The 22,652-nt window shown below is 40.7% G+C and overlaps 1 long non-coding RNA gene across 1 annotated transcript in view; it reads left to right on the forward strand.

The window, feature by feature from the left end:
• Positions 1–222: 222 nt before the first annotated feature.
• LOC113944720 overlaps positions 223–22,652 on the forward strand; it is a 39,668-nt gene continuing 17,238 nt past the window's right edge. The window contains exon 1 of the long non-coding RNA XR_003526764.1: positions 223–321. This is a non-coding gene — a long non-coding RNA (uncharacterized LOC113944720). The remainder of the gene's footprint in view (positions 322–22,652) is intronic.

The following is a 22,652-nucleotide window of genomic DNA, read 5'->3' on the forward strand; positions in this document are numbered from 1 at the left end:
CGTCGGGCCCGGGAGGGGGTGGCCGCGCCTCGCGCCCCTGCCCCAGGGCTGCGCTCCGGGGCCGGGGCTGGTGCGGGCGGGCGGACCGGGCCGGGCTGACCCCCGGCCGTGGCCCCAAGCGCGGCCCCGGCGCTGTGCCCCGCGCTGCCCCCGGAGCTGTGCCCGGCCTGCGCCTGCGGGAAGAGCCGCCCGCCTGCACCCGGACAAAGGCAAACAACAACCCGGAGCCCGCTGAACGGCGGGGCGGGGAGGGGACGCGGGGCGCAGACGAGGACAGGGACCCGGAGTCCCATGTGCAGGGCAGCGTCGGTGTCATCACCGGTATGCTCTGCCCTGCTCGGGAAACAGGCTGCAGGGTTTTAGCTGCCTGCGGTTTCCATGGAGTTCTCCGGGCACGTCCGAGCCAGAACGTATGGCAGATGCCTTCACAGGCGAGCCTGCAACAGGTCTCCCGCTTCTGCTCGGAGCTCCCAGGTGGAGCCTTTTCAGGTCCATTACACTGCGTAGCTCAACACCAGCAGTGCTTTTGAGAACATGCTTAGTGCATGACATCCCTGTTCTGAAACAGAATTTTGATGTGAAGCTGTGGCAATACACATCTCCCAGTCCACATTGTTGGCTGGATGCACAGTTTTAAAAGCAGTGGCTCCCTAAAATGAAGATACTATTAAAAGCTCATTTATTAAGAAACTCAGGGCACGAAGATAATGATAATGAGTGCTACATTCTCTGCATACAGGCTCAAGTTTTGGATATAGGATGAAGGCTTGACTGGGCCTGTACTTAAAAGTACTCTAAATCTACTTGTCAAAAATGTGCTAGAATGATAAGCCATGGATTTAGGGAAATGGATTATGTTGTCAGTGCTTCAACCGTAAGTTCATTTTTAAGTCCAAATTTCAGTCCTTGAGAAACGAAAGGAGGAGGAGGAGGAGGAAGAGACTATTATAATTGAAATGCTGACATTGCTAACCGTGGCAGTGTGAATTCACTACTATAATAAGACCTCAGCTAGCAGCCTAATTCCAAAGAGATGATGTTATCTAGTAATAATGTAATCAGTTTGTTGGCTGTAACTGGTGATTGGTCTATTTTATTGCTATTTTTGGCCAAAATTTTTAAAAAAATAAAAATCCATAAAATGCCAGGATTGAGGCAGGAGAGCTACCTTTGCTATTTAAAATAACAAACCGAAGTTCTTAATGAACATTTTTCACTTCAGTGCAGTTTTACAAAAGCATACTTAAAAAGGGACAGCTAGTGAGAATGCAAGCTTTCAAGCTAGGGATTGAAGGACAGAAAGGCCCAAGGGTGTAACATTGTTAAAAGTTTTCAGAGAGGTCCCGAAAGCACAATGTTCATTTTATAAAATAGAAGTTTTCTCCTGGGTAATTGCTGAATGAGTTTGCATTGATTTGCAGCTGCAAATTTAAAGGAAAAAGAGGGAAAGAAAATAAATGAAAAAGACAAATGCCCTGTTAGTAATTTAAAACTATGCCACAACCATTAGGAAGATTGCATCAGATATAAGAAAAATTGGAAATGACTGCTTAAGCTTTTGAGTTTATATATTCAGGATTCTCGAGCCTACATATCTTTCTTTTGATAGTTATTTTTAAGGAGTAAACATTCTGATAATTGTCTTGGCAGCTGGTTCTCAAATTAGAAATAACAGCATAAGTGATCTAACTTGTAATGTGCATGTGCCAGTGAAACCTTACCTGTGAAATCTTCTACAGAAGGTTGGTCAGTGATAGTGAAGTCAGAATTTCAGCCACTATGAAGGAAGCCTTGTTGCAGAAAATTGCAAGGATAGAGTAATTCAGGTATATTCAGGTTTAGATTTTGCTGTTGCTCTTGATGGGGTTCTGCGTGTTTAACCTAAACCAAAATTCACTTTGGTCAGTGGGACTCTTTGGGTTGGGACCATGAATTCTTTGAAGGAGCAAGTCTTAGGTTTCTTCATGTTACTAGGAAACCCAGCAGTATCAAGACAAAGATATGGGAAAGTATGTGAAAACAATGAAAGCAAAGTAATGAGTATAGCCAAATCATAACTGCCCATTTTAACAGAGTGGCTTGTAAATAACAGAGCCTTACAAGAATACTTGGGTGTGTCTGAATCAACCCATTCTGAAAACCCTATGATATGCAGCTGCAGAAATGACACAAATTCTGGAAAAACTGCCAACAAAACCTGAGATAACCCTGATGGGTTTTTATTCAGATTTGTTGAAATTTCTTGAAAATTGTGTTTCCTAAGTATCATAAAAGCTCTGTTCTGCATATCAATATATCACATGTTGTCCAGTAACTCTTGAAAAGCAGACTGAAATTACTACAGTGATTATCTTGTTCATCTGATATTTTTAAGGTAACATTAACATTCTTTTAAGACTTGTAATTTAAAAAGCATTATCATAAGCATTACAACCATTTGTGAATGTGTGTAGTCTGGGCTGTGGAAAATCAGGGGCTGGCATTCCCCGTCAGGCTTACATCCAAAGACATATGAGTTAATTTGCACTACATGACCATCGACACTACAGAGTAATGAACTGGAAGAGGTATTCTGAGAAATGTGGATGATTCCAGAGATGCCCTTACACATTTGCTTGAAGCTAGAAAACAGATGTGATATAATGATAGTTGTTTTGGTTTTATTGTGGAAGAAAATACCAGCTTGTGACTGCTGATTGGATGTGAAACAAACTTTACGGCTGTATGGATCGGATGTGGCACATCAGCTGTCATACAGGGTGCTAGTGGAAGCATTGTGTATTAGTTCCGTAACAAGAGTCACTAATTATTGTTTCTCACAAATACAAAATGAGAGGGCAATGAAAAATTAATCAAGGAAATTTATGTATGGATATGCAGTATGGTAGTCTGGATGCCAGCAGCCACATGGGAAATCCCCAAACTACTAATTGAAGGAAATTTTAAGAACTTAACAGGTGAGTCGCCTATGTATTTTCACTTCTTTATTTTTTTCATAGTTATTCACTCTTGGCCACCACAGAGAGATTACATTAGCCCAGTGTAGACATTTTTGCTCTCTTGGTGCATTGTTCTTGAAGTCCAGTCTCCTTCTTTGTCATTACTCGCAGTTACTTAACTTTTTATTTTTTATGCAAAAGGTCACTTTTTTATTGAGAGATTGAGTATGATAGTGCAGAGGTAAGTCTTTGTGTATACAGGAGAAAAGAAGTGAGTGAAAGAGGAAAAGGGAAAGGAGAGGGTGCTTGGAGAGCACAGAAGGAAGATCGGAAATGTGGGGTTTGCAATGGAATGGCTGGTGATGGGATGGGACAGGAGGAGCCCGTGCAGACAGCATTCAGAGTTTGTCATTTGACCAGACTACCCCTTATTTACCATGCCCTGCATTTCTCAGTGGGGATGCAACTTGGAATCTATGTGCAACACTGAAAGATTGAGAAAGTAAGGAGAGAATGAAAAAGCAAGAGGCAATTTCTTAATTTGTTTCTTTTCCATTTCTAAAGCCTGCCTAGCCCACACATCGGGTAGGGTACACTTAAAATCCTGGACAAAACTAAGCTGGAACTAGAGAAAATTTGGAAAGAAATTCCAGTAATTTTAAAGATGATAAAAAATATCTGATACCTCTTGTTCCCCCCTAAAAAAAAAAATGAAGGTACTTAATGTCAATCAAAATCATCTGCCCCATGGTAAATGCCTGACAACAAGAAGACGTGTATCTACTCTGAAAGCAGAGTTCAGAGTATATATATGTAACTGCAACTCATATCTTGTCCTTCTGATAATATGTTGACCTAGAACTTTCACATTGTCATCTTTTTCTGCTTTCTTTTTCACTCAATTTTCTTCTTTGCTTTTGGGACAGAAAATCCCTCACGCAGTGTGGTCCAGGTTATACTGAACTGTGGATGTCTCATGCAGAGCAGTATCTTATTCTACTCATGACTTACTCATGTTGCAAAAGCAGGGTGAGTAATGGGTGCTGGAATTTAACTCCGTTCTGCATTTTGAATCTGAGGTTTCTGTAGTGGGTTCATGAAGTTCACAGACTACTGTTAGTAATTTTTCTTACTTTTCTACCTCCCACTTTTGCTTTTTTTTTTGTTTCTCCAGAGGTTTTCTGTGGTCCCGGAGGACTTTAAAACTTTGCAATATGACACAGAACTATATAAAAATACTCCAAGCATGGTATAAACATACAGAGTGCATTTGTACAGCAGAAAGACCAGGGTTTGACTGGGCATGATCCCATATAGGACTGTGAGTCATCATTGCACCTTTATCAGCAGCAAGGATTGCAGTGACTGCAGGTCTTAGGGATGTGGGCGTAGAGGAGAAGTGGTGCTGGACTATTCACATTGCAGGTGGGATGTTTTAAACAGCACCCTGCAACATCATCTTGAATCCACTGGGAGAAAAAGCGGTTTTGATATACCAGTGATGTTCTCAAGTACATGCCATAGGACTCCAAGTAGAGGGGCAAATTTGAATTTAATAAGAAGCTCTCTGATGCACTAAATTGCAGATGAAGGACTTGCAGTGAGAAATATCCTGGTCCAGATAGATCTTTTGGGAGTACCTGCAGGTCAGACAAAGAGGGTCTCAGAAGGAATGCAAACCAAACAAACAGAAGTGTTCAAAATCACAAACAAGTCATTATCTGATCTGGAAACAGAACTGAGGGGTTGCCTGTAGCTGCACTTTGTTCAAACTTCAGTTGGGCTTGTGATGTAACTCACCATCAGCACACACAGTTCATGTCAGACTCTGGACTGTGGGTTTTCCTACTGATGATTCTGCAGCCTCCCAGGGTTCCTGGGGCTAGTGTGCAAGGGTCTATTTGCTCAGAGATCTCTATTCAGTGCAAAGAGGCGGTGACAGAAGTTGCTGTTAATTGTTGCCGTATGGGTAAAGGTTGGGGGTTGCTATGCAAGCAAGTCTCCTCTGCTCTGTTCCAGTTCAAAGTTGAGCCATCTAGACGAAATTAGGGAGAAGTGTTAATACAGCTAGTGTTAGGTCTCAAAAGAATAGAGACAAGGAGGAAATAAATCATCCAAATGAGTACACAGCAGTGGTAAATCTCTTGGGTCAAGCCCCAAGTTCAGACCCAGAGGGTGCGTGCAGTATAGATGTTCTGAGTCCAGCCTTGTGTCTCACTAAGCAGATCAGTCATTTGTGAAAAAGCATCTGATGCTTTCCAGGATAAGCTGGCTGTTTAGTTTGTCTTTCTAACTAGTCAATAAAACTCAAACAGTGTTCTTCTAGAAATTATCTTTGTATTAAAATTGCCTTCTTCCTATATGTCTAAGCCTATATTTGGATGTGAATTGTAGGACCCAATGTCCTACAATATGTACAGCCCAGTTAAATTTTGACACAGGAGCAACTGCATTATTTTTCTATTCATTTTCCTAATCTGTAAACAAGCCTTTGTGCAAGACTATTGGCACTGAAAGTCTGTTTGAAATTGAGTTGTGGAAGTGCAAGAGTTCATAACCCTTCTGTTGCAGCAACCGTCAGTGCAATCTGAACACCGAGTGCCTGCAGTAGGAAGTGGTGAGATCTTAGCTACTCTGGCAGAGCCCTGGGAGAGTGCAGCAGTGTTGCCAGCTACATGTCAAAGGACAGAGATAGTGCATACAACATCCTTTTCTCACCTCTGCCAGGAAGAATTAACAAGACACTTTATTGTTCAAGCATTTCCTGAGGCTGAGCTTCAAACTCTTTAACCTAAGAATGGATTCAGCAGCATCTAGTGAGCTTTGCAGCTCACCAGGTTCCACTTTTGACAGCAATAGAAGAGTTGTCCATTGTAACCTTTACTTTCTTGTTCATTTAATATATACAAATCACTGCTGCTGGCTTAATATGTTAACAGTTATTGAAAGAATGATCTGGTAAATACTTCAGTTCATGTATGGATTATAAAATATATTTCAGTATATTGTCTGGTCACTAACTTTTTTGTTAAAATTTCATTAATATGCTTTTCTTAAATAACAAACAGATCTTGCAAAGCTGGTTAGCCATGTGAGGACCATGTGGTGTAAGCAGTTATAAATACACCAGTAAAAAACATTCCCGAGAATTATAAATCACTATAATGTTCAACTCCAGTGGGTTGATGAATAGTATCTTTATTAACTTATTAACCACTTATCAAAATGATTTGTCTTGTACTTAGACTTAGGTTTATGTATGGTGTAAATTTTATATAAAACCTGACTTTGTTTTCTTTTGCCAGACGTATTTATTTCTGAGTCAAAACTCAGACTCTTTTGCAAAAAGGAGGAAAATTGAAGAGGCATAATAATCAGCCTAAACTCATCCAAAGCACTTTAAAAATAGCCAGCCCACCTACTGCACTGGGAGATTTTATAGTGCAGTGTACAGAAGCACAGTGTGGAGTAGCTAAGGAACTGTGCAATATGTAAGCATTTCAAAATGTACTCAAGGCAGAGTCTCTCTAACCAGTACCAGATCTGCTCCTGCTAGGGCATCTACCTCTCAGACCCCCACTGCCTTTCAGATTGGTGCCCAGGCTGTTTAATTCTGCTTTCCATGAGAAATGTCCCTGCATGTATTTTTGTTTCCAAATCAGGGGCTTGTCGTGGAGAGATCTGTGGCAGGAGGTGGTTGAAAAGAGCGAGACGGCATTGCTGCTCAGTCACTGGCGCAGTGGGCGGCAGTGCATTGGCATTGTCACTTGGGCTGTTGCACAGATGGCCCGTGTAAACTTGAGTAAAATTCTAGCAGATAGGTCTGCAACTGCACGCAACTGCACTGTGTGGGCCTTGCTAGGCTCCATAAAACCATGCCCAGCTGTCATCTCATTTTCTGAGTGCCTTGGCTCTGCCAGGGAGCGTGTTACAAACTGCCTGCAGGTTCTGGTAGGGGTCTTGGGTAAGACCTTTCCTGGACAAGTCTTCCCAACAGAGTCCTGTACAAAACCGTTGGACTGTTTGGGTCTTTGCTCATACAGGGATATTGTTTCTTGATGGATCCTATTATTATCATGGTAACATGTAAATACATGCTGCATACAGACTCTAATTAAATTAAATTGTTCTAATTTTCAGAGACTATTTTTATCTTTTTTCCCGCTCTTCCCTCCATCAAACTTCCTCTCTCTTGTTACAAACCCCTGCTTCTCTGTTCGTCTAGCCAGCTTTTAACAGCATTTTACCTTTAATTGGTACACATAGTTGGCCAGTTTACCTGATTTCCCAATAAAGGGTCTAACGGTGAAAGGGTGTTTGGTGTGTGAACACCATATATTGCAAAAGATGCTGCAGGAGGAAGGGTAATATGTGTGTGTATTACCACACTATGGCTTAGGTCAGGTGGTCACATTGCTGTATCTGAGTGGAATATTGCACCAAAATAAACTTTGAAGTAGACTAAAAAAAAGGGGATTTTCCCATGATAGAACAAATAGAATGTACTATGCAGGGAAATGAGGTAATTCAGTCTCATGATTTTTAGCATCACTGATGCTTTGAAAAGAGAAGGCTCTGGGGACCCTATAGCACCCTTTCAGTACCTAAAGTGGCTACAAGAGAGCTGGAAAAGGACTTTTTACAAGGGCCTGTAGGGATAGGACAACGGGCAATGGCTTTAAACTGACAGAGGGCAGGTTTAAATTAGATATTAGGAAGAAATTCTTTGCTATGAGAGTAACGAGACACTGGAACAGGTTGCTCAAGGAAGTTGTAGATACTCCATCCCAGGAAGTGTTCAAGGCCAGGTTGGATGGGGCTCTGAGAAACCTGGTCTAGTGGAAGGTGTCCCTGTCCATAGCAGGGGCTGGAACGACATGTTCTTGAAGGTTCTTTCCAACTCAAACCATTCTTTGATTCTATAATTTTGTAAGGGTTAACTACCTGCCAGAAACTGCATCCTATTAATGTAAGGCATACTGGCATTTGCTTTGAGTATCTGTTACAGAATTTCATGAAACAGCTTTTGTTTGTTCACACTTTTCTGTCTTAAAATTTGTATATCATCAGTAAATGTTATTTTTTCTGCAACAGCTTGCACTTTCTTCTCTATGAAGACAGAAGTCAAGTCGTCCTATTGCTTTGGTTATCATTTTCAGCTTCATGAAAGATGTAAACGTGTAGACTTTTACTGCTCCTGACAACAAGGATTGTAACTAGTTTTCATGCTGAAATTCATTAATTTACTGTCTGTATAAGTCGATCACTATAGGAATGGAGTATGATATTAGACCCTTAATATACTTTGTGGCAGTAGGAAAAAGCAATTGATAGAGAGAGTCCAAGGTAACACACGCAGTAGCCTTCACTGTTTCCAAAGGGAAGGAAATTCTCTACTTCTTTACAATGTTTTGCAGACTTTTGGTGCCCTGTGGTAGCAAATATGTTCTCAGGATGAGGGTTGTCTAGACTGTGCACTCCAGATTATCGTAAGCATTTTATTCAGCTGAGAGCTGGAGTTCCATAACTGGTTGTTGGGATTTGAAAAGACCTCAATGTGCATGGGGAAAGAGGAACCTGCTGTAGATCTTCTGGGTCCTGAGCTGCCAAGCATATAAATATGGATAAGCATGTCCCACTGACTGCAGCAGAATTTCAAATTAAGCTCCTTCAGAAGTTCTTCCAGAGTTGGGATTTTAAGCAGTTTCTGTGTTAAGCTACAGTGTAGCAAAGAGTATGTGCTCATACAGTGAGCTTCCCTGAGCCAATGCAGAAAATCAGGGAGGTTATTTTGCAATTATTGCTGTATATCTTTCTGCTTTTAAGCCTAAATTCTCCTCTGATTTTTTTTTTGGTGTGTTTTTGTTTAAATCCTTGAAAAGATGTCATTCTCTCACTGAATGTGTTTTTCCTCCTAAACACAAGCTGTAAGTACATACACAGATAATATTATGTGATTTTTTGAGTCAGCTGTTTGCAGTTGTTATGTGTTTTATGCTAGGAAAATTTAGAAAATTATTATCAAACCTCATAAGCTCAGACATGGAAGCTCCTTGACTGGTCTTTACCATGGAAATTGCAAGTTTAGACATGTAAGTGTATATGTAAAAGAAAAACCCCAGAGGTAACAGACAAGTAGAATTTTGCAGGGTTGTTATAGACACAGTGACATCTGGTTTTTATTGCAGTTAATGATTCCTAATATTATGTGCCATTTTGTGTTATGTAACCGTTTATTATTAATCTACCTCTCCTCTTACAAATCAGTTTTCAATGTTTTTTTCCCCCCAATCATATATTGAGAGAGTATGTGGGTATACATTTAACTAAAATAAAACTAAAGGTGTTCTTCTATGTTAAGAATTTTTGAAGTACTTGGAGATGGATTCCGTGTTCTCCATGAAGTAACTGTTGTCCTAATCATTACCAGGAATTGAACCTGGAATTACCAGAGCTAGAGAATAGCTTGACAATTTAAGCTCAAAAAGGCTAAATCTTCTGGCTAACAGTTGTAGGAGAGTCATGTCTTTTGTGGCTCTGGCAGAAGTTACTAGCTGGAGAGGGAATTATGCTTGAGCAACTCAAAATTTTAGTGAAATCCAAGGGAATTTGGGGGTTTGCAGGGAATGCAAAATTGGGCTCTTCCAGGAGCTTCCCAGTAAGCATGAAAGAGGTTTTGTTTCTTTTTTTTTTTTTTTGTGTGTGTGTGTGTGTGATGGGTAGGGAGAAATCCTAGCGCCTGACAATGTTCTGGCTAAGTGTGCTCTTCAGTTTTCCATTAGTGGTGGCGTAGTCCGTCAGTGAATCCTTTCAGTAGTAATCATCTGGCATTTCCTAAACCCTTGTCTGTGTATCATGTAAAACTTAGTGTTACCACTCTAAAGAAAGACCTTGAAAAGTTAAATGCCATTGGAATTTAGTAATGTAGGCCACAGTGTAAACTGTGGTTAAGTTGAGCTGAGACCTTCTTTGGAGAAAGAACCTGTGATTGATTAAACCCTGCCTCTAGTTAGATAAAAATGAGTTCGAAGTAGATTAATATAAAAACAGTTAAAAGCTTCCTTTTTGTTTTCAGTTTTCAAAATTAAACTTGTCAAGAGTTTGGCAGAAAGAGCTCAAAGGCAAATCTGATCTAAACTGAGAAAAATAAAACCTAAGGAGCGCAGAGCCGTGTGGACCTTCTAATGTTTGGTTGATTTAAATGAATTTTCTCACTGAAGGCTGTGATCTTTAAGATCCTTCCAACTCAAATGATTCTATGACTTTATGGCCTTCATTTTGGCTTGCCAAGCCATTTTTCTCCAGACTACCACCCTACATGATTTGTGTGTCATAGCTTTGTTTAACACAGAAATTTCTTCTGAACTGCTTGGCCTATCTTCTCATGGCCTTCATGAATCTTCTCTGACATTTAATGGGTGTAATTATTATGAGAACATAAACCAAGGGCAAAACTCAAAAGATAGTCTTGGATTCAGTAAGAAACTGTCTGAGAGAGAATTGAAACGGAGACAGCATAACCTAACAGCTAGAATGATGTCAGACTTTTTGCTGGAATCTACTTCTATCTGTAACTTTGCATGGTATGTGGCCTCTGTGTCACACAGTTTGTTCTATTGCAGGTACAGCTGCAGTTTGGTGGCAAGGGGGTGCAAATTTCTGTAACTGATATGGACATAAATTCTGCAGCCCAATGATGAGTGAAAAGTGAGACTCACAGACCATCTCCAACAAATCCCACCAAAGTGTTTATCAAAAAACCATGTTGATTTTACTTAGTGTCACACTGGAAAGTAATTTTAGAACACGTTTGGGCTTTGACACCTTTTCTTAATATTTTTTCCCTCATATCCCTTTGTGTGTACAATTAGGTCATGTTAGTGACCACAGGTATGAGTCTCCATTCCATTGCATCAGTTTCATGCCAGAGTAACCCCACTGTTTTTCACAGTATAAAAGTTGGATGGAATGTGGTGAAAAATTGATCCCATACATATTCTAATCTCTGAGTGACTTAATATTTAGTGCTAAAACATTTTCAACCTTTAAAAACAACACTTCTATCAGTCATGTTACAGATTTAAAGTCTGCTGTCTCACGACTTGCCAGAACTGCAGCAAATGCTGGGAAGTGAGCATGTCCTTAATCACAGCAAATCATGGGATATTCGATGCTTACATTTGACAGTCCTGTTGGAGGGTTAGCTAGTGCTCTTGTATATTGACCTCAATGTTGAAATATGTACCTTTTCCCCCACCTCTATTTTAAGGTAAAATTACAGCGTAAATTCTATAGATGTAGGCTATTTGTTCGTTTTAAATGGTAGCAGTTTTAAATCTGTATCCGACTTGCAATCTTATGGATCAAGAAATAAGTTAATGGAGACCTTGAGAAAGTAAACAAGGCAGAAGTCAGATGCTGGATATTTTATGGGTCCAAAGGTTGTTCCATGACTACAGAAGTAAAACTTAAGTCTGTTCTTACAACAGCATACGTATTGTAAATATGCGTTTCTATTATTACATATATACATATATACATATTCCCTCTAATTACTAACTAATCTACTGCTCTATTTGCAATATGAGGGAAGCATTGTGGTATTTCTAAATTTCTGAAGTTAATGAGCCTGCCCCTGTTAAAATCAGTTGCAAAGCTCCTGTTTAGCAGGAGGAGCAATCTCATTACTTTTGATTATCATAAGCTAACACTCCTGATAACTAACTAGGGAAACAGAGACAGACTGTAGTCTCAAAGGAGAGATCGTTGAGAAGGTATCAGTGTGTAAAAGGGATGTAGGGATCTGTTGGATTTGAGACTTTGTTACATCACAGATTTCCTGTATGACTTTTAGGCTAGTTAATAGTGTTCCCCTTTGAATCTCTAAACCGGGCATAGCAGCACATCCTTGCATTAAAAGGAGTGATGTGCTCAGATGGGTAGCAGTACCAGATGTATCTGTGGCACATTTTATGACTGGGAGAGATTTCTCGTAAGACTCAGGCATAAGTTTGATCTTAAACAGTTGGGTAAATAGTACTAGTAGTTAATTAGTTATTAGTTAATTATGTTAGTTAATTAGTAGCTGGTAGAGTAACAGCTGTTGTTCCTGCTTTTTGTGTAAGGGAATCATAGAGTGATAGGATGGCTTGGGAAAGGACCTTAAATAAGGGATTTGTGAGCCTTGGTCTCATGTGGTGCTCCTAATGACACTGCAGCACCACAGCAAAGTCATGGTGCTGCAAGTCAGTTACTGCCTCTCTTCTTGTATATATTCAAATTGCTGCAGATTAATGAGGTGTCAGACCCCTTCAGCCTGAGATATTCTATGACTCTATAGGTGAAATGTGGTAAGTGTTTATACATTTGGGCTGTGGCATACTTAAGGCAATGAAACTTGGTTTAGCCTGTGACAAAAATGGTTATGTCAAACCACATTGTCTTGTGCTACTTTAGGGCTGAGGATGTACGAAACTGCTTGGCTCAGCTGACATGTGGCAACTTGTTAAGCCCTGGTAATTTGATCTGAGCTCATACAAAGGTTAAGAAATTGCTGTTGTTCCTTCTGGTATCAGCATCTTTGACTACAGGAAAACAAGTCTGGCAATATAAAGGTCTCAAGAAGATTTATACAGGTTAAAAGTACTCCTTCCTTATTTTCTCCTTTCCACTTTTTACTGATTTAAATTGGCCAAGGAACAGAAATTCTGGTTCATAGGAAATCTTCTTTTCTTTAATTTTTACTGATTTTTTCCTTTTTTTGGTGGGAGAGGTTTTGGTCCAAGCTGATCTGGGAAATAAAAAGAAATTTTTCTGCCAACCAGAAATTTTTTGATAATTTGCTTCTGGAAACATTTTACATGTTCAACAAACATTTTATTTCTGGAATTCATGTGCTCCCTGGTTCCTGTAGCTTCTCAGTTAAAATGGCATTTGACAGGTGACTTTGACTATCAGCTCTGTAGAGTAGTTGTGGAGCTATATGCTACCAGTGATGTTTTGGCAGCCCTGCTCTGTGGACTGACTGGAAGTCTGTTGCAGGACTTCCAGCTTTCAGTTGGCATTTACTGTTAGGCAAATAGAAACTTTGGAAAATACTGAGATTTCCACGTTTTCTCTACCCTTAATGGGCAGTTACTCCTTTTAAGGTCAGGGTTTTCAAGACTTCCAGCTTAGGTGGCTGAAATCATGGAAGCTTGGTGTTTTCCCTCTTTGGGACACTCCATCGAGCAGATCTGCCTCCTGATTCCTCACTAAACACCCTTATTTCAAGTGAGCCATTTCACACCTTGTTATCCAGCATCAGGGTCGTATTCTTTGTTGTAGGATGCCAAAAGAAGGGGCTCCTGTCTGAAAGTTTCATCCATCTCTTCTGGCTGGAGATGTATCTACCCTGCTTTCAACTAGCTTGCTGTAGTATGGGTAGTAATCCAGCTGTGGAAGCATGGAATTTAGCATGGGCTAATTCCTGCATGCAGTTTACCCAGCTTCTTTGGGTGTGTCCTGCATGGGCTGCTAGACCACAATGGAAACTACCCACGCAGCTTCAAACAGCTAATGAGGCGACCTCGCACCCACCACACCCAGCGACTGGAAGATTCTGGCCCATCTTGCAGAATAGCACTGTGCAGAGTTACAGCATCTGGCTTTGGCAAGTCTGCAGGCACAGACAGTCTTTGAAACAAAAACAAAACCATGCATCCTCACCACTGTTTATTCCCATATTTACATGACTAAATGCTGCAATGCACACATGTGGGCAAGAGCAGGAAGAATGCGCTCCACCAGTGATTGTGAAGGAACTGTAGCGGCTTAGCACCCTGCAAGATCTGCTGCTTGGGCTGATCCACAGCTTTTTCTAGCCACGTCAAGGGTTTCACACATCTCAAGCAGAGTTGGTGCTTGCAATGTGAAAACTACCTAAAAGGTGTCATATTTGGCCTTCAAAATTAAAGTTTCTCAGACATTCTAACAGATTGCAAGTGCACTTATCCTTAAACCCCAAATATCCATACATTTCACCAGAGATGCAACTCTTTTCTGAATCTCTTGCCTACAAGAGTGATACGGATCTTCTGCGACTGACATGCAGGTACAGAAAAAAATGGATTTCTTGTAGTCTTGCTTGTGTTGCTACAAATATACCTCTCATGCTGAAGAACTGAGCACCTTCAACCCTTCTATTTGCCTCAGTACTCTTGGTCTGTGGATAGCTAGATATGGCAGGAGATAGCAAATATTTTAGATGAAAGATGATAGAAGAAAGCAAGAATTGTCTTCAGTCTTAGTTGGCACACCATGCTGTTTCTGCATTTCAAACACTTTTGCAGAAAGGCTTTATTCTGGCAGTGTGAACACTGAATGTATCTGATCTTTCAAAATTTAAATGATTTCTACATGAATGCATTGTGTTCTCCTCGTGCGAGTACCTGTGTGGGTGAACAGATCTGAGCCCATAAAGTCTGTTATGGCTCTTCAGTTCATCTTTGAAGATGTCTGCCAACCTCAGATTTTTACAGCAGGAATCTTGCGTAAGACCACATGTGCAAGAAAATCATCCGTGCATCATTTAAAAACCATTGTTTCCTCCATTAGTTAAGAGGAAACACAGACTAATTTCTTACTGAATGTGTTTTTATGGCCTTCTCACAGCTTTGATTATCTCGTGGGAGCATGTAATCATAAATTATTAAAAGGAAATTTAAGCTGCTCAAAGCTAAACACATAAGTTGTCTTGTTAAGGAGGAAAATGTATGTGAATGGGTCAGTAGGGTTAAATCCCTGCAAGACATTATAACCTTCTGTTGTGATTGCATATAGGGAACCCGATAATCTTAGTTGTCTCTGTCATAAAGGAGCAGAAAGATATTTTTATGCATTCATTTTATTGCAAAATAAAACGCAGTGCTCTAGGCACAAAGTGAAAGGAGAGAGTGCGTGTAAACACATATGTACATACTTGCATATACACACATGCATTCTTTTGGTAAGCTTCCTTCCAGATGCAATTGGAGTCCTGGCTGCTGTGAGGGTTTGGCAGCTTTCTTGTGCAGTGTGGGTGTTTATCATTCTACTGTGATTGTTCATGTTGTGATGAGTTTCCTCTTGAGTGCATTTTTTCAGGCACATGTTCCTGTCATCCAGGGTCAATGCTGAGCCAGAGAAGCACTGCACAGGTGCAGTTAGCCTCTTTCTTTTGGCTGCAGATAGTGGCACTTCTCAATTTAACTTATGATTAAACCATTGCTCTGATACAAAATCAAATAGAATCTTTCTGCAGGGATTTCAGAAAAAAAGGTTCTTTATATAAACAAGGGAAAAAATGAGTGATTTCATAGACTCTCAAGACATGACCAAGAGCCTGTTAAAATTGATGGAAAGACTCTTTGGATTTTAGCAAGCTCTGCTTTAAACCCTTAATGCATGTTCTGGTGTGTATAATCCCTGGTGGGAGTAGCTCCTTGTTAGGCAGGAGATTCTTTTACTCTCACTTAGTGCTGGTATCAGCAGAGAAAGCTCAGGGTGATGGGAGAGTTCATGACAAAGAATGATTTTTTCTTCTTGGGCGGCAACCGGCTTCTAAACAAAAAAGCCCTAAGGGGAGAAATGCATAAGGGTCATTACAACTGTCATTTGGCACTTACTAACATGTATTCTTGAAAGAAACTGTTAACACAATTTTGCTACTTCTTGCCAAACAGCGAGGGCAAGCTGGCAATGTTTTGAAGCCAGAATTGGACTGCAGGCTTTAGAGCTCCTCTCTAGGATCAGCCAAGCAAGAAATACGGGAAACTGAACATGACTAACCCTTCTACCTGCAGAAATCCATGCTTGTCCACTCACAAACATGAACTGTGTTTCTGTCTGACTTCAGAGACGGTAGCAGAGGTTATGGAAAGTCCATTTGGAATCAAATCTGGCGAGGGATGCCAGGGACAACATGAAGGGCTTCTTCAAGTACATCAGTAGCAAAAGGAAGACTAGGGAAAATGCGGGCCTGCTGCTGAATGGGGTGGGTGCTGTGGTGACAAAGGATTCAGTCAAGGTGGAGTTACTGAACTCCTTCTTTGCTTCAGTCTTTACTGCTGAGGCCAGCCCTCAGGAATCCCAGACTCTGGAGGCAAGAGAGAAAGTCTGGAGAAAGGAAAACTTTCCCTTGGTTGAGTGGGATTGGATCAGAGATCATTTAGGCAAACTTGACATCCACAAATCCACGGACCCCGACGGGATGCACTCATGAGTGCTGAGGAAGGTGGCAGATGTTATTGCTAACTCCTTTCCACAGTCATGGAGAATAGGAGAGGTGCCTGAGATTGGGCCACTCTCCAAGGCCATGGAGAACAGGAGAGATGCTCAAGGACTGGAGGAAAGCCAATGTCACTCCACTCTTCAAAAACGGCAAGAAGGAGGACCCAGGTCAAGGGAGGTGATCCTGCCCTTCTACTCAGTTCCAGTGAGGCTGCATGTGGAGTTCTGTGTCCAACTGTGGGCTCCTCTGCTCAAGAAAGACAAGGAAATACTGGAGCAGGTCCAGTGGAGGGCTACAAAGATGCTCAGGAAACTGGAATGTCAATCTTAGGAGGGAAGACTGAGGGAGCCTTTTTAGCTTGGAGAAGAGATGAGGGGATCTTATCAACGTACACAAATATCATAAGGGCAGCTGTCAAGATGATGGGGCCAGATTTTCAGTGGTATCCAGTGACAGGACAAGGGGCAATGGGCTACAACTGAAACACAGGAAGTTCTATCTGAATATGAGGAAAACTTCTTTGCTGTGTGGGTGACAGAGCTCTGGAAAAGGCTACCCAGAGAGGTTGTGGAGTTTCCTTCTCTGCAGGTATTCAAAATTTGTCTGGACATGATCCTGTGCAACCTCCTGTAGGTGAACCTGCTCTAGCAGGAGAGTTGGACTAGATGATCTCCAGAGGTCCCTCCCAACACCAGCTGTTCTGTGATTCTGTGTTTTTTGCCTTTCTTTCACAGTAATAATAACCTGTGATGAGGTAATGCTTTAAGATCAAGGATGTTGGTATTAATTGACCTGGAAGGAATTTATTCAGCTATTTAGACTGTATAGTGGTTTTGATTTCACTTAGGAGCAGATAAAAGCCAGATTTTCACTAGGAGTGGATAAAAGCCAGATTTCAGCTTTGTTGGGTCAGATTTTTCCCGTTAGAGCAGCACATACTGTCCAGAGTAAAGGAGGAGTTGCTTATTCCTCCCAGGACCTTGTTGTTTCTCTTTGTCCTGTTTTGCCTGGAACAAATGGTAGAACTCTCCTCTCACTGTGTCTAAATTGACGAGATCCATGATGTGTGAGAAATTCAAGGCCTGAGAAGGGACACCAGTCCCAAGGGTGGGACAATTTGGGGTTCACTGGGAGTCCGGTACTGCTACTGTGTCATGGCTGCATCAGCCCTTCTACCAGGGCTGGTAGGTAAGCAATGGTAGACTGGAGTACAAAATCAGCAATAAAATATGAAAGAGGGACAAAACCTTTTTTTGTGGCGGTTGTGGTTTAATCCCAGCTGGCAACTAAGTATCATGGAGCTGCTTGGTAACTTCCCCCTCTCCCTGGCAAGATGGGGAAATTGGTAAAAGGTAAAACCTGTAGGTTTTGATAAGAACACTATAACAATTGAAAAAATAAGCAAAATATAATAATAGTAATGAAAAGAAGAGAGAGAGGAATAAAATGATCCTCATGGGCCCCTCCAACTCAGAATATTCTGTGATTCTGTAAAATCTGAGAGAAATAAGTGATGTACAGTACAGTTGCTCACCACCCACTGACCAACACCCAGCCCATCCTGCAGCAGTGATCGGCTTCTCCTGGCCAGCTCCCCCAGTTTGTATACTGGGCATAGTGTTCTATGGTATGGAATATCCCTTTGCCCAGTTTGCTTCATCTGTCCTGGCCATGCTCCCTCCCAGCTTCTTGTGCAGCTCCTCACTGGCAGAGCATGGGAAACTGAAAAGTCCTTGGCTTCTGGTAAGCACTGCTCAGAAGCAGCAAAAACATTTGTGTTATCAGCATTATTCTCATACTGAATCCAAAACACAGCTCTGTACCATCTAGCAGGAAGAAAATTAAATTCATGCCAGCTGAAACCAGGACAGTAGGGAGTAATTATAATGTTATACTGAAGCTGGACAGAGAAGGGTATAAAAAAGGTGGGCTGCAATCTAACTCACTGTGTTTTCCCATCTCTGCTGTCATTCATTTTTGCAGTTTAATTGTGATTCTGTATCACTGGGTTACATAAACCAAATATTGCTTAAATGCTTGACTTCAGCAAGTTCAATACAATCCATTCCATTCAATACAGTAAGAAACTTCCCTGCAAGCTTATAAAACAGTTTTCTTATTGATCTGAGGCACTTGTTTTGTTGATACTAAGTTGGTACTTTTTAATGTGCTTCTGAATTTATTTGGAGCATTTGACTCTGCCAAACTCTACAAAACTGGGGGAAATGTAATTCAGTAACTGTACAGTATAGAAATCCTTGTATGTGCTGTGAATGTTGGCACAGATGGATACTGGATTAGGTGAACACTGCTGATCTCAGGGTATTTGGGGTGTTTTTTCTTGCACACATGAAGAAAAATGTCATGAACTTCTTTGCTTGATATCATTCTGGAGTAAATCCATTTTAATAAATAATGTTAAAGTACTAAGGTGTGCTACTGATATGGCTGCATTTTATTACCTGCTTCATGTAAACCATGAATGGCAGAGAGAATCAGTTAAGTGTTTTTAGTTTCAGATGCAGGATGTGTGATGCAATCCACTATAGGGTTTATGCACTTATGCACAGAGCATATTTTTTAGCTACTGTACTTTGAAACCTGTGCCAGACATCTCTGCAGCCAGACAGTAAACAAAGGAAATGATACCTTAGGCCAGGAACCTTCAACAGCGCAGAGGGTTTTCCTCAGAGATTGTGAACGGGAAGCGTAGCATATGTAAAGTCACAAAGGTTAGTAGGCCAACCAAGAGCAGCACTGTGCCTGTGAGCTGCATGTATGGGATCTGAAGTCACTGGGAGTTTTGTAACTAATTTCAAAAGAGGTAGGACTGCCCCAAGTGTTTTGACAGCAGTTTCATTGCATTGATATCAACCAAATTACTACGGATTTGGTCAAGGATGTACAAGGTGAATTCCATCTGCTGTCGAACAAGCTTGTGAAATTTTATATGTATTGCTTAATTAAAAAAGTATTTTACTCTGACTGTCAAGACTTCATGAACATTTTACCTTAATCTATGTAAAAGTGCTTTCTAACTGAACCACTTTGAATGCAGATTCCACTTCAAGATAAAGGATTCTAATTGCAGTGAATATTAACTGCAGACACTTCCAGATCCCAAAATGGGATTTTGCAACTTAAAGTTTTGATATATGACTTACATGTTTCTGGAAATTCTGTAAAATTGAAAAGATTGAAGTGTTTGGTATTTTGATTTTTTTTTTTTTCCCCAAAGCCAAATGTAGGGTTAAAAGCTAAACTTGAAACAATTTGGTCTGGCTGCAAAATTCATTGTAGACTTTAAGGAGGATTGAAGAACTATTTCACATTCTTCAGTTACAAGAGAATATAACAATGAAGTAAAAATAATTCTGGAAATGGAAAATTAAGCATAAAGTGTATTCATTGAAAGCAAGGCTGCTGAAGTATGATAATACTACTGATGATTTAGGTTTGGTTTTTGAGGTGTGGAGATTTTTTATTTAGTTAGTTTTCAGGTGATTTATTTTTGATCTACTTGTAATAATGATTATTATGACACAAGTACAGTAATATAGTGGCTAGCTAATGGTAGTCTTCTGCACTATCGAAATCAATTTGTGATACCTCCTGAGAAATGTAGTTTCAGGTCTTTTCTCCCCATGATAATGAAAAGTTCTCATGGTGTCAAAAGTTACTTTTTTTGTGTGTCAGTACGATGGAGAAATTTGGAGAGTGTTTAGAGCTCTTGGCTTCTTTCTTTGGAATATTCGAACACTGGCTCTACCAAAGCAGGAAAACTAATGTTCTTTGAGTGATAGAATGGAGACTGAGTAGCAGAAGACACTGAATTGCAGAGCAGTCAGATGGGAGGAAAACTACAAGATGGGTTTTCTTCCTGTGGATATTTGTAGTCCAGAAGGTTCAATCTCTGAATCTCATCCAATATCTGAGGACACTGACAGGAAGTCTGATGAAGGGTTTGTACCAGTGATATGCTGTCTGGGAAAACAAATATTACCAAGAATTGGTCCTTGTATTTCAGTGGCGGTTATGCAGAAAGAATGCTCAGACCTGTAACTGACATATTTAAAGGTATTAATCATACTGATATTGCCCTGTCTTCTCTTTTCTCCCTGTGTAATATCATTGCCTGAAAAGTAAAGAAAATAATAATCATGGCTCTATCTTCCTGCTTCACTGGGTAGGAGTGTGCTATAGTCCAAAGACTGCTGCAGTGCTGTACAGAGTACAGAGAAACCAAGTTTACAATCTAATCTTGATCTGCTAGCTCTTTTCTAATATAGAAAAGGAAAAGAATTTTTGCTTTAGATTTATCCTCCGATATGAACTCTGAGCAGAGTTTTGTGTTTGAGTTTCTGCATTTTCTTCAGGTGTGTTCAAGGAGTCCACAACACGTCCACAACCTGCAGCAGTAAATAGCTGGTTGAGACCTGTTAAATCCAAGAACTGGGTTTTGTCAGAAATATAGAAGTTCATATTATGCTCAGGACCAGAGAGGTGGTTAACCTTCCCAAGATTTTGACAGCTACATGGGAGCAACTGACTCATTATATGAAGAAGAGATTTGCACTTCAAGGGCTGCATTTGCTCCCTCCACTGCAAGCTAATGGCCAAAATTATTTTGCCAAGTTGAGAGCAGAGTTAGTCCTGAATCTGCAGCTTCTCTGCACTTTATATACAATGGGTTATATGGTGGTCATATGTGTGGGTTGTAGAAGGATGATTAAGGTTCTTTAAACAGAATATAAATAACAGAAAATTAAGGGCCCATTGACTCTTTACAGGAGGCCTATTTAGCTAATATTAACAAAGTTTTTCCCATTTTAATTGCCATGCGTTCAAGTTTTTTTTAGCTACTTTTGTTGTAATTCACTCTGGCTTTCTCTCAGCCGTTGCTCTTTGCCTTTATGATCTGTTTTTCTTCCATCCAGAGTTTCCTTTTCTACACTTTTCTCGAGCAGATTCCTTCCATCCACTACAAGAATGGGTACTCAAATCAATTGTTGATTGAAATCCTGGTTCCCTGGGTGTTTCTCTCTACTACTTTTAGTAGTGTCAGGATTCAAGATACATTTGTTTTTCTTTCTTGCCATTACACAAATAGTACTCCCCAGTAGGACTTTGAAGTTCATATTGTATTCATTAATAAGATTTTAAATCTTTTCAAGACAGTCCCTCCTAGCCTTTCTCCACCAGCAGGACATGTAGCCCATTGCATATGAATTGGTTCCGGGAGTGGGGCCAGGGAGCAAGGGAATGGGGCTGGGCCAGGAAGCAGGAATAACTGCTTCCCTAAGTGTAGGAAAAGGGATGTCTGGGTCCTAGCTTGTGCGGGTTGAGGAGGTGAGGAGCACAGTCATCTGTGCTGAGCATGGGTACATCAGCTTCTTAAAGAGCTGGCAGCAGTAGCAGTGAGTGGGATCTGCTAAGACCCTCAGAAGCTCACAACTGGTGAACCAGCTGTGATTTCAGAGGTTGGTTTGACCAAACCGGGATGAACTGTTTCCAGTACAGTTTTGGCTACCCACAACCTCTGTTGGCTTAGTCCTGTATTTCTGATGCCAGTGCATTGCTTAATGATGTCAGCGGGTGTTTTTGGGTTTGCAAGGAATGCAGGAATGGGATCTCTGAAAAACAGAATCTGTATTAGAAATGTTCTAAACCAGAAAGATGTTTTGCAGAAACTTGCCTTAAGAATTTTAGCAAGAAAGTTGAGCTTCTTCAGGCTCTCTGCTATTGCTTTTATGAATTATCCTTGCAGGTAGCTCACATTCTTCCAGGCTGTCTTTAGATGCTTTTATGAAAGGCTTCTGAGGGCAAATAGTTCAGGAAAATATTTCTGACCAGTGTACACTAATTGCCTGGATACCACCGAAGTTTGCGAGACTTCAGAAGCTTAAGTACTTTCCTGAATTATACCTTGTCAGATCATCACAGATATTCCAGTGGATCTCTTGTGGAGATGATAACATCTCTCAAGTGTTGAAGATTTTAACTTTACTTGATTTTTGTCCTAGAATTGAACAGTGTGCTATTGTGCCTATGCAGGCCTTTACTGGGCTTGATGTTTTCATTCATTATTAAAGTGGAATGGAGTCACCACATTTGTTTTTTCCAAGGGTATTTCCTGCCAAAGTATGGATGTCTGTAACGTATTTGGGGATTCCTTATTAAGTGTCTGACATGCTTAATAAATTCACCATGTTAATCAGTTATAAGTATCCCCCGGTAATGTTAGGATGAAAGCTTCTGAAACATATCAGCTAGTTAGATGTTAGTTTTCATACTCAAGATGTACCGGACACCCAAGATTTCCTGCTGTACCAGTGTGTTGAATCAATTACTGTGTAGCCTTCAGCCACTGCTGTGTGTTGGTTTTTGTCAGCCTGTGACAACCCCAACTGTGTTGGGATTTTCTTACCTTCTGACAGAAATGTCATTGGCCTTTTCTGACCTTG

Source organism: Corapipo altera, unplaced genomic scaffold, assembly GCF_003945725.1.
Source record: "Corapipo altera isolate COAL_440 unplaced genomic scaffold, ASM394572v1 23, whole genome shotgun sequence".
In the NCBI taxonomy this organism is placed as follows: Eukaryota; Metazoa; Chordata; class Aves; order Passeriformes; family Pipridae; genus Corapipo; species Corapipo altera.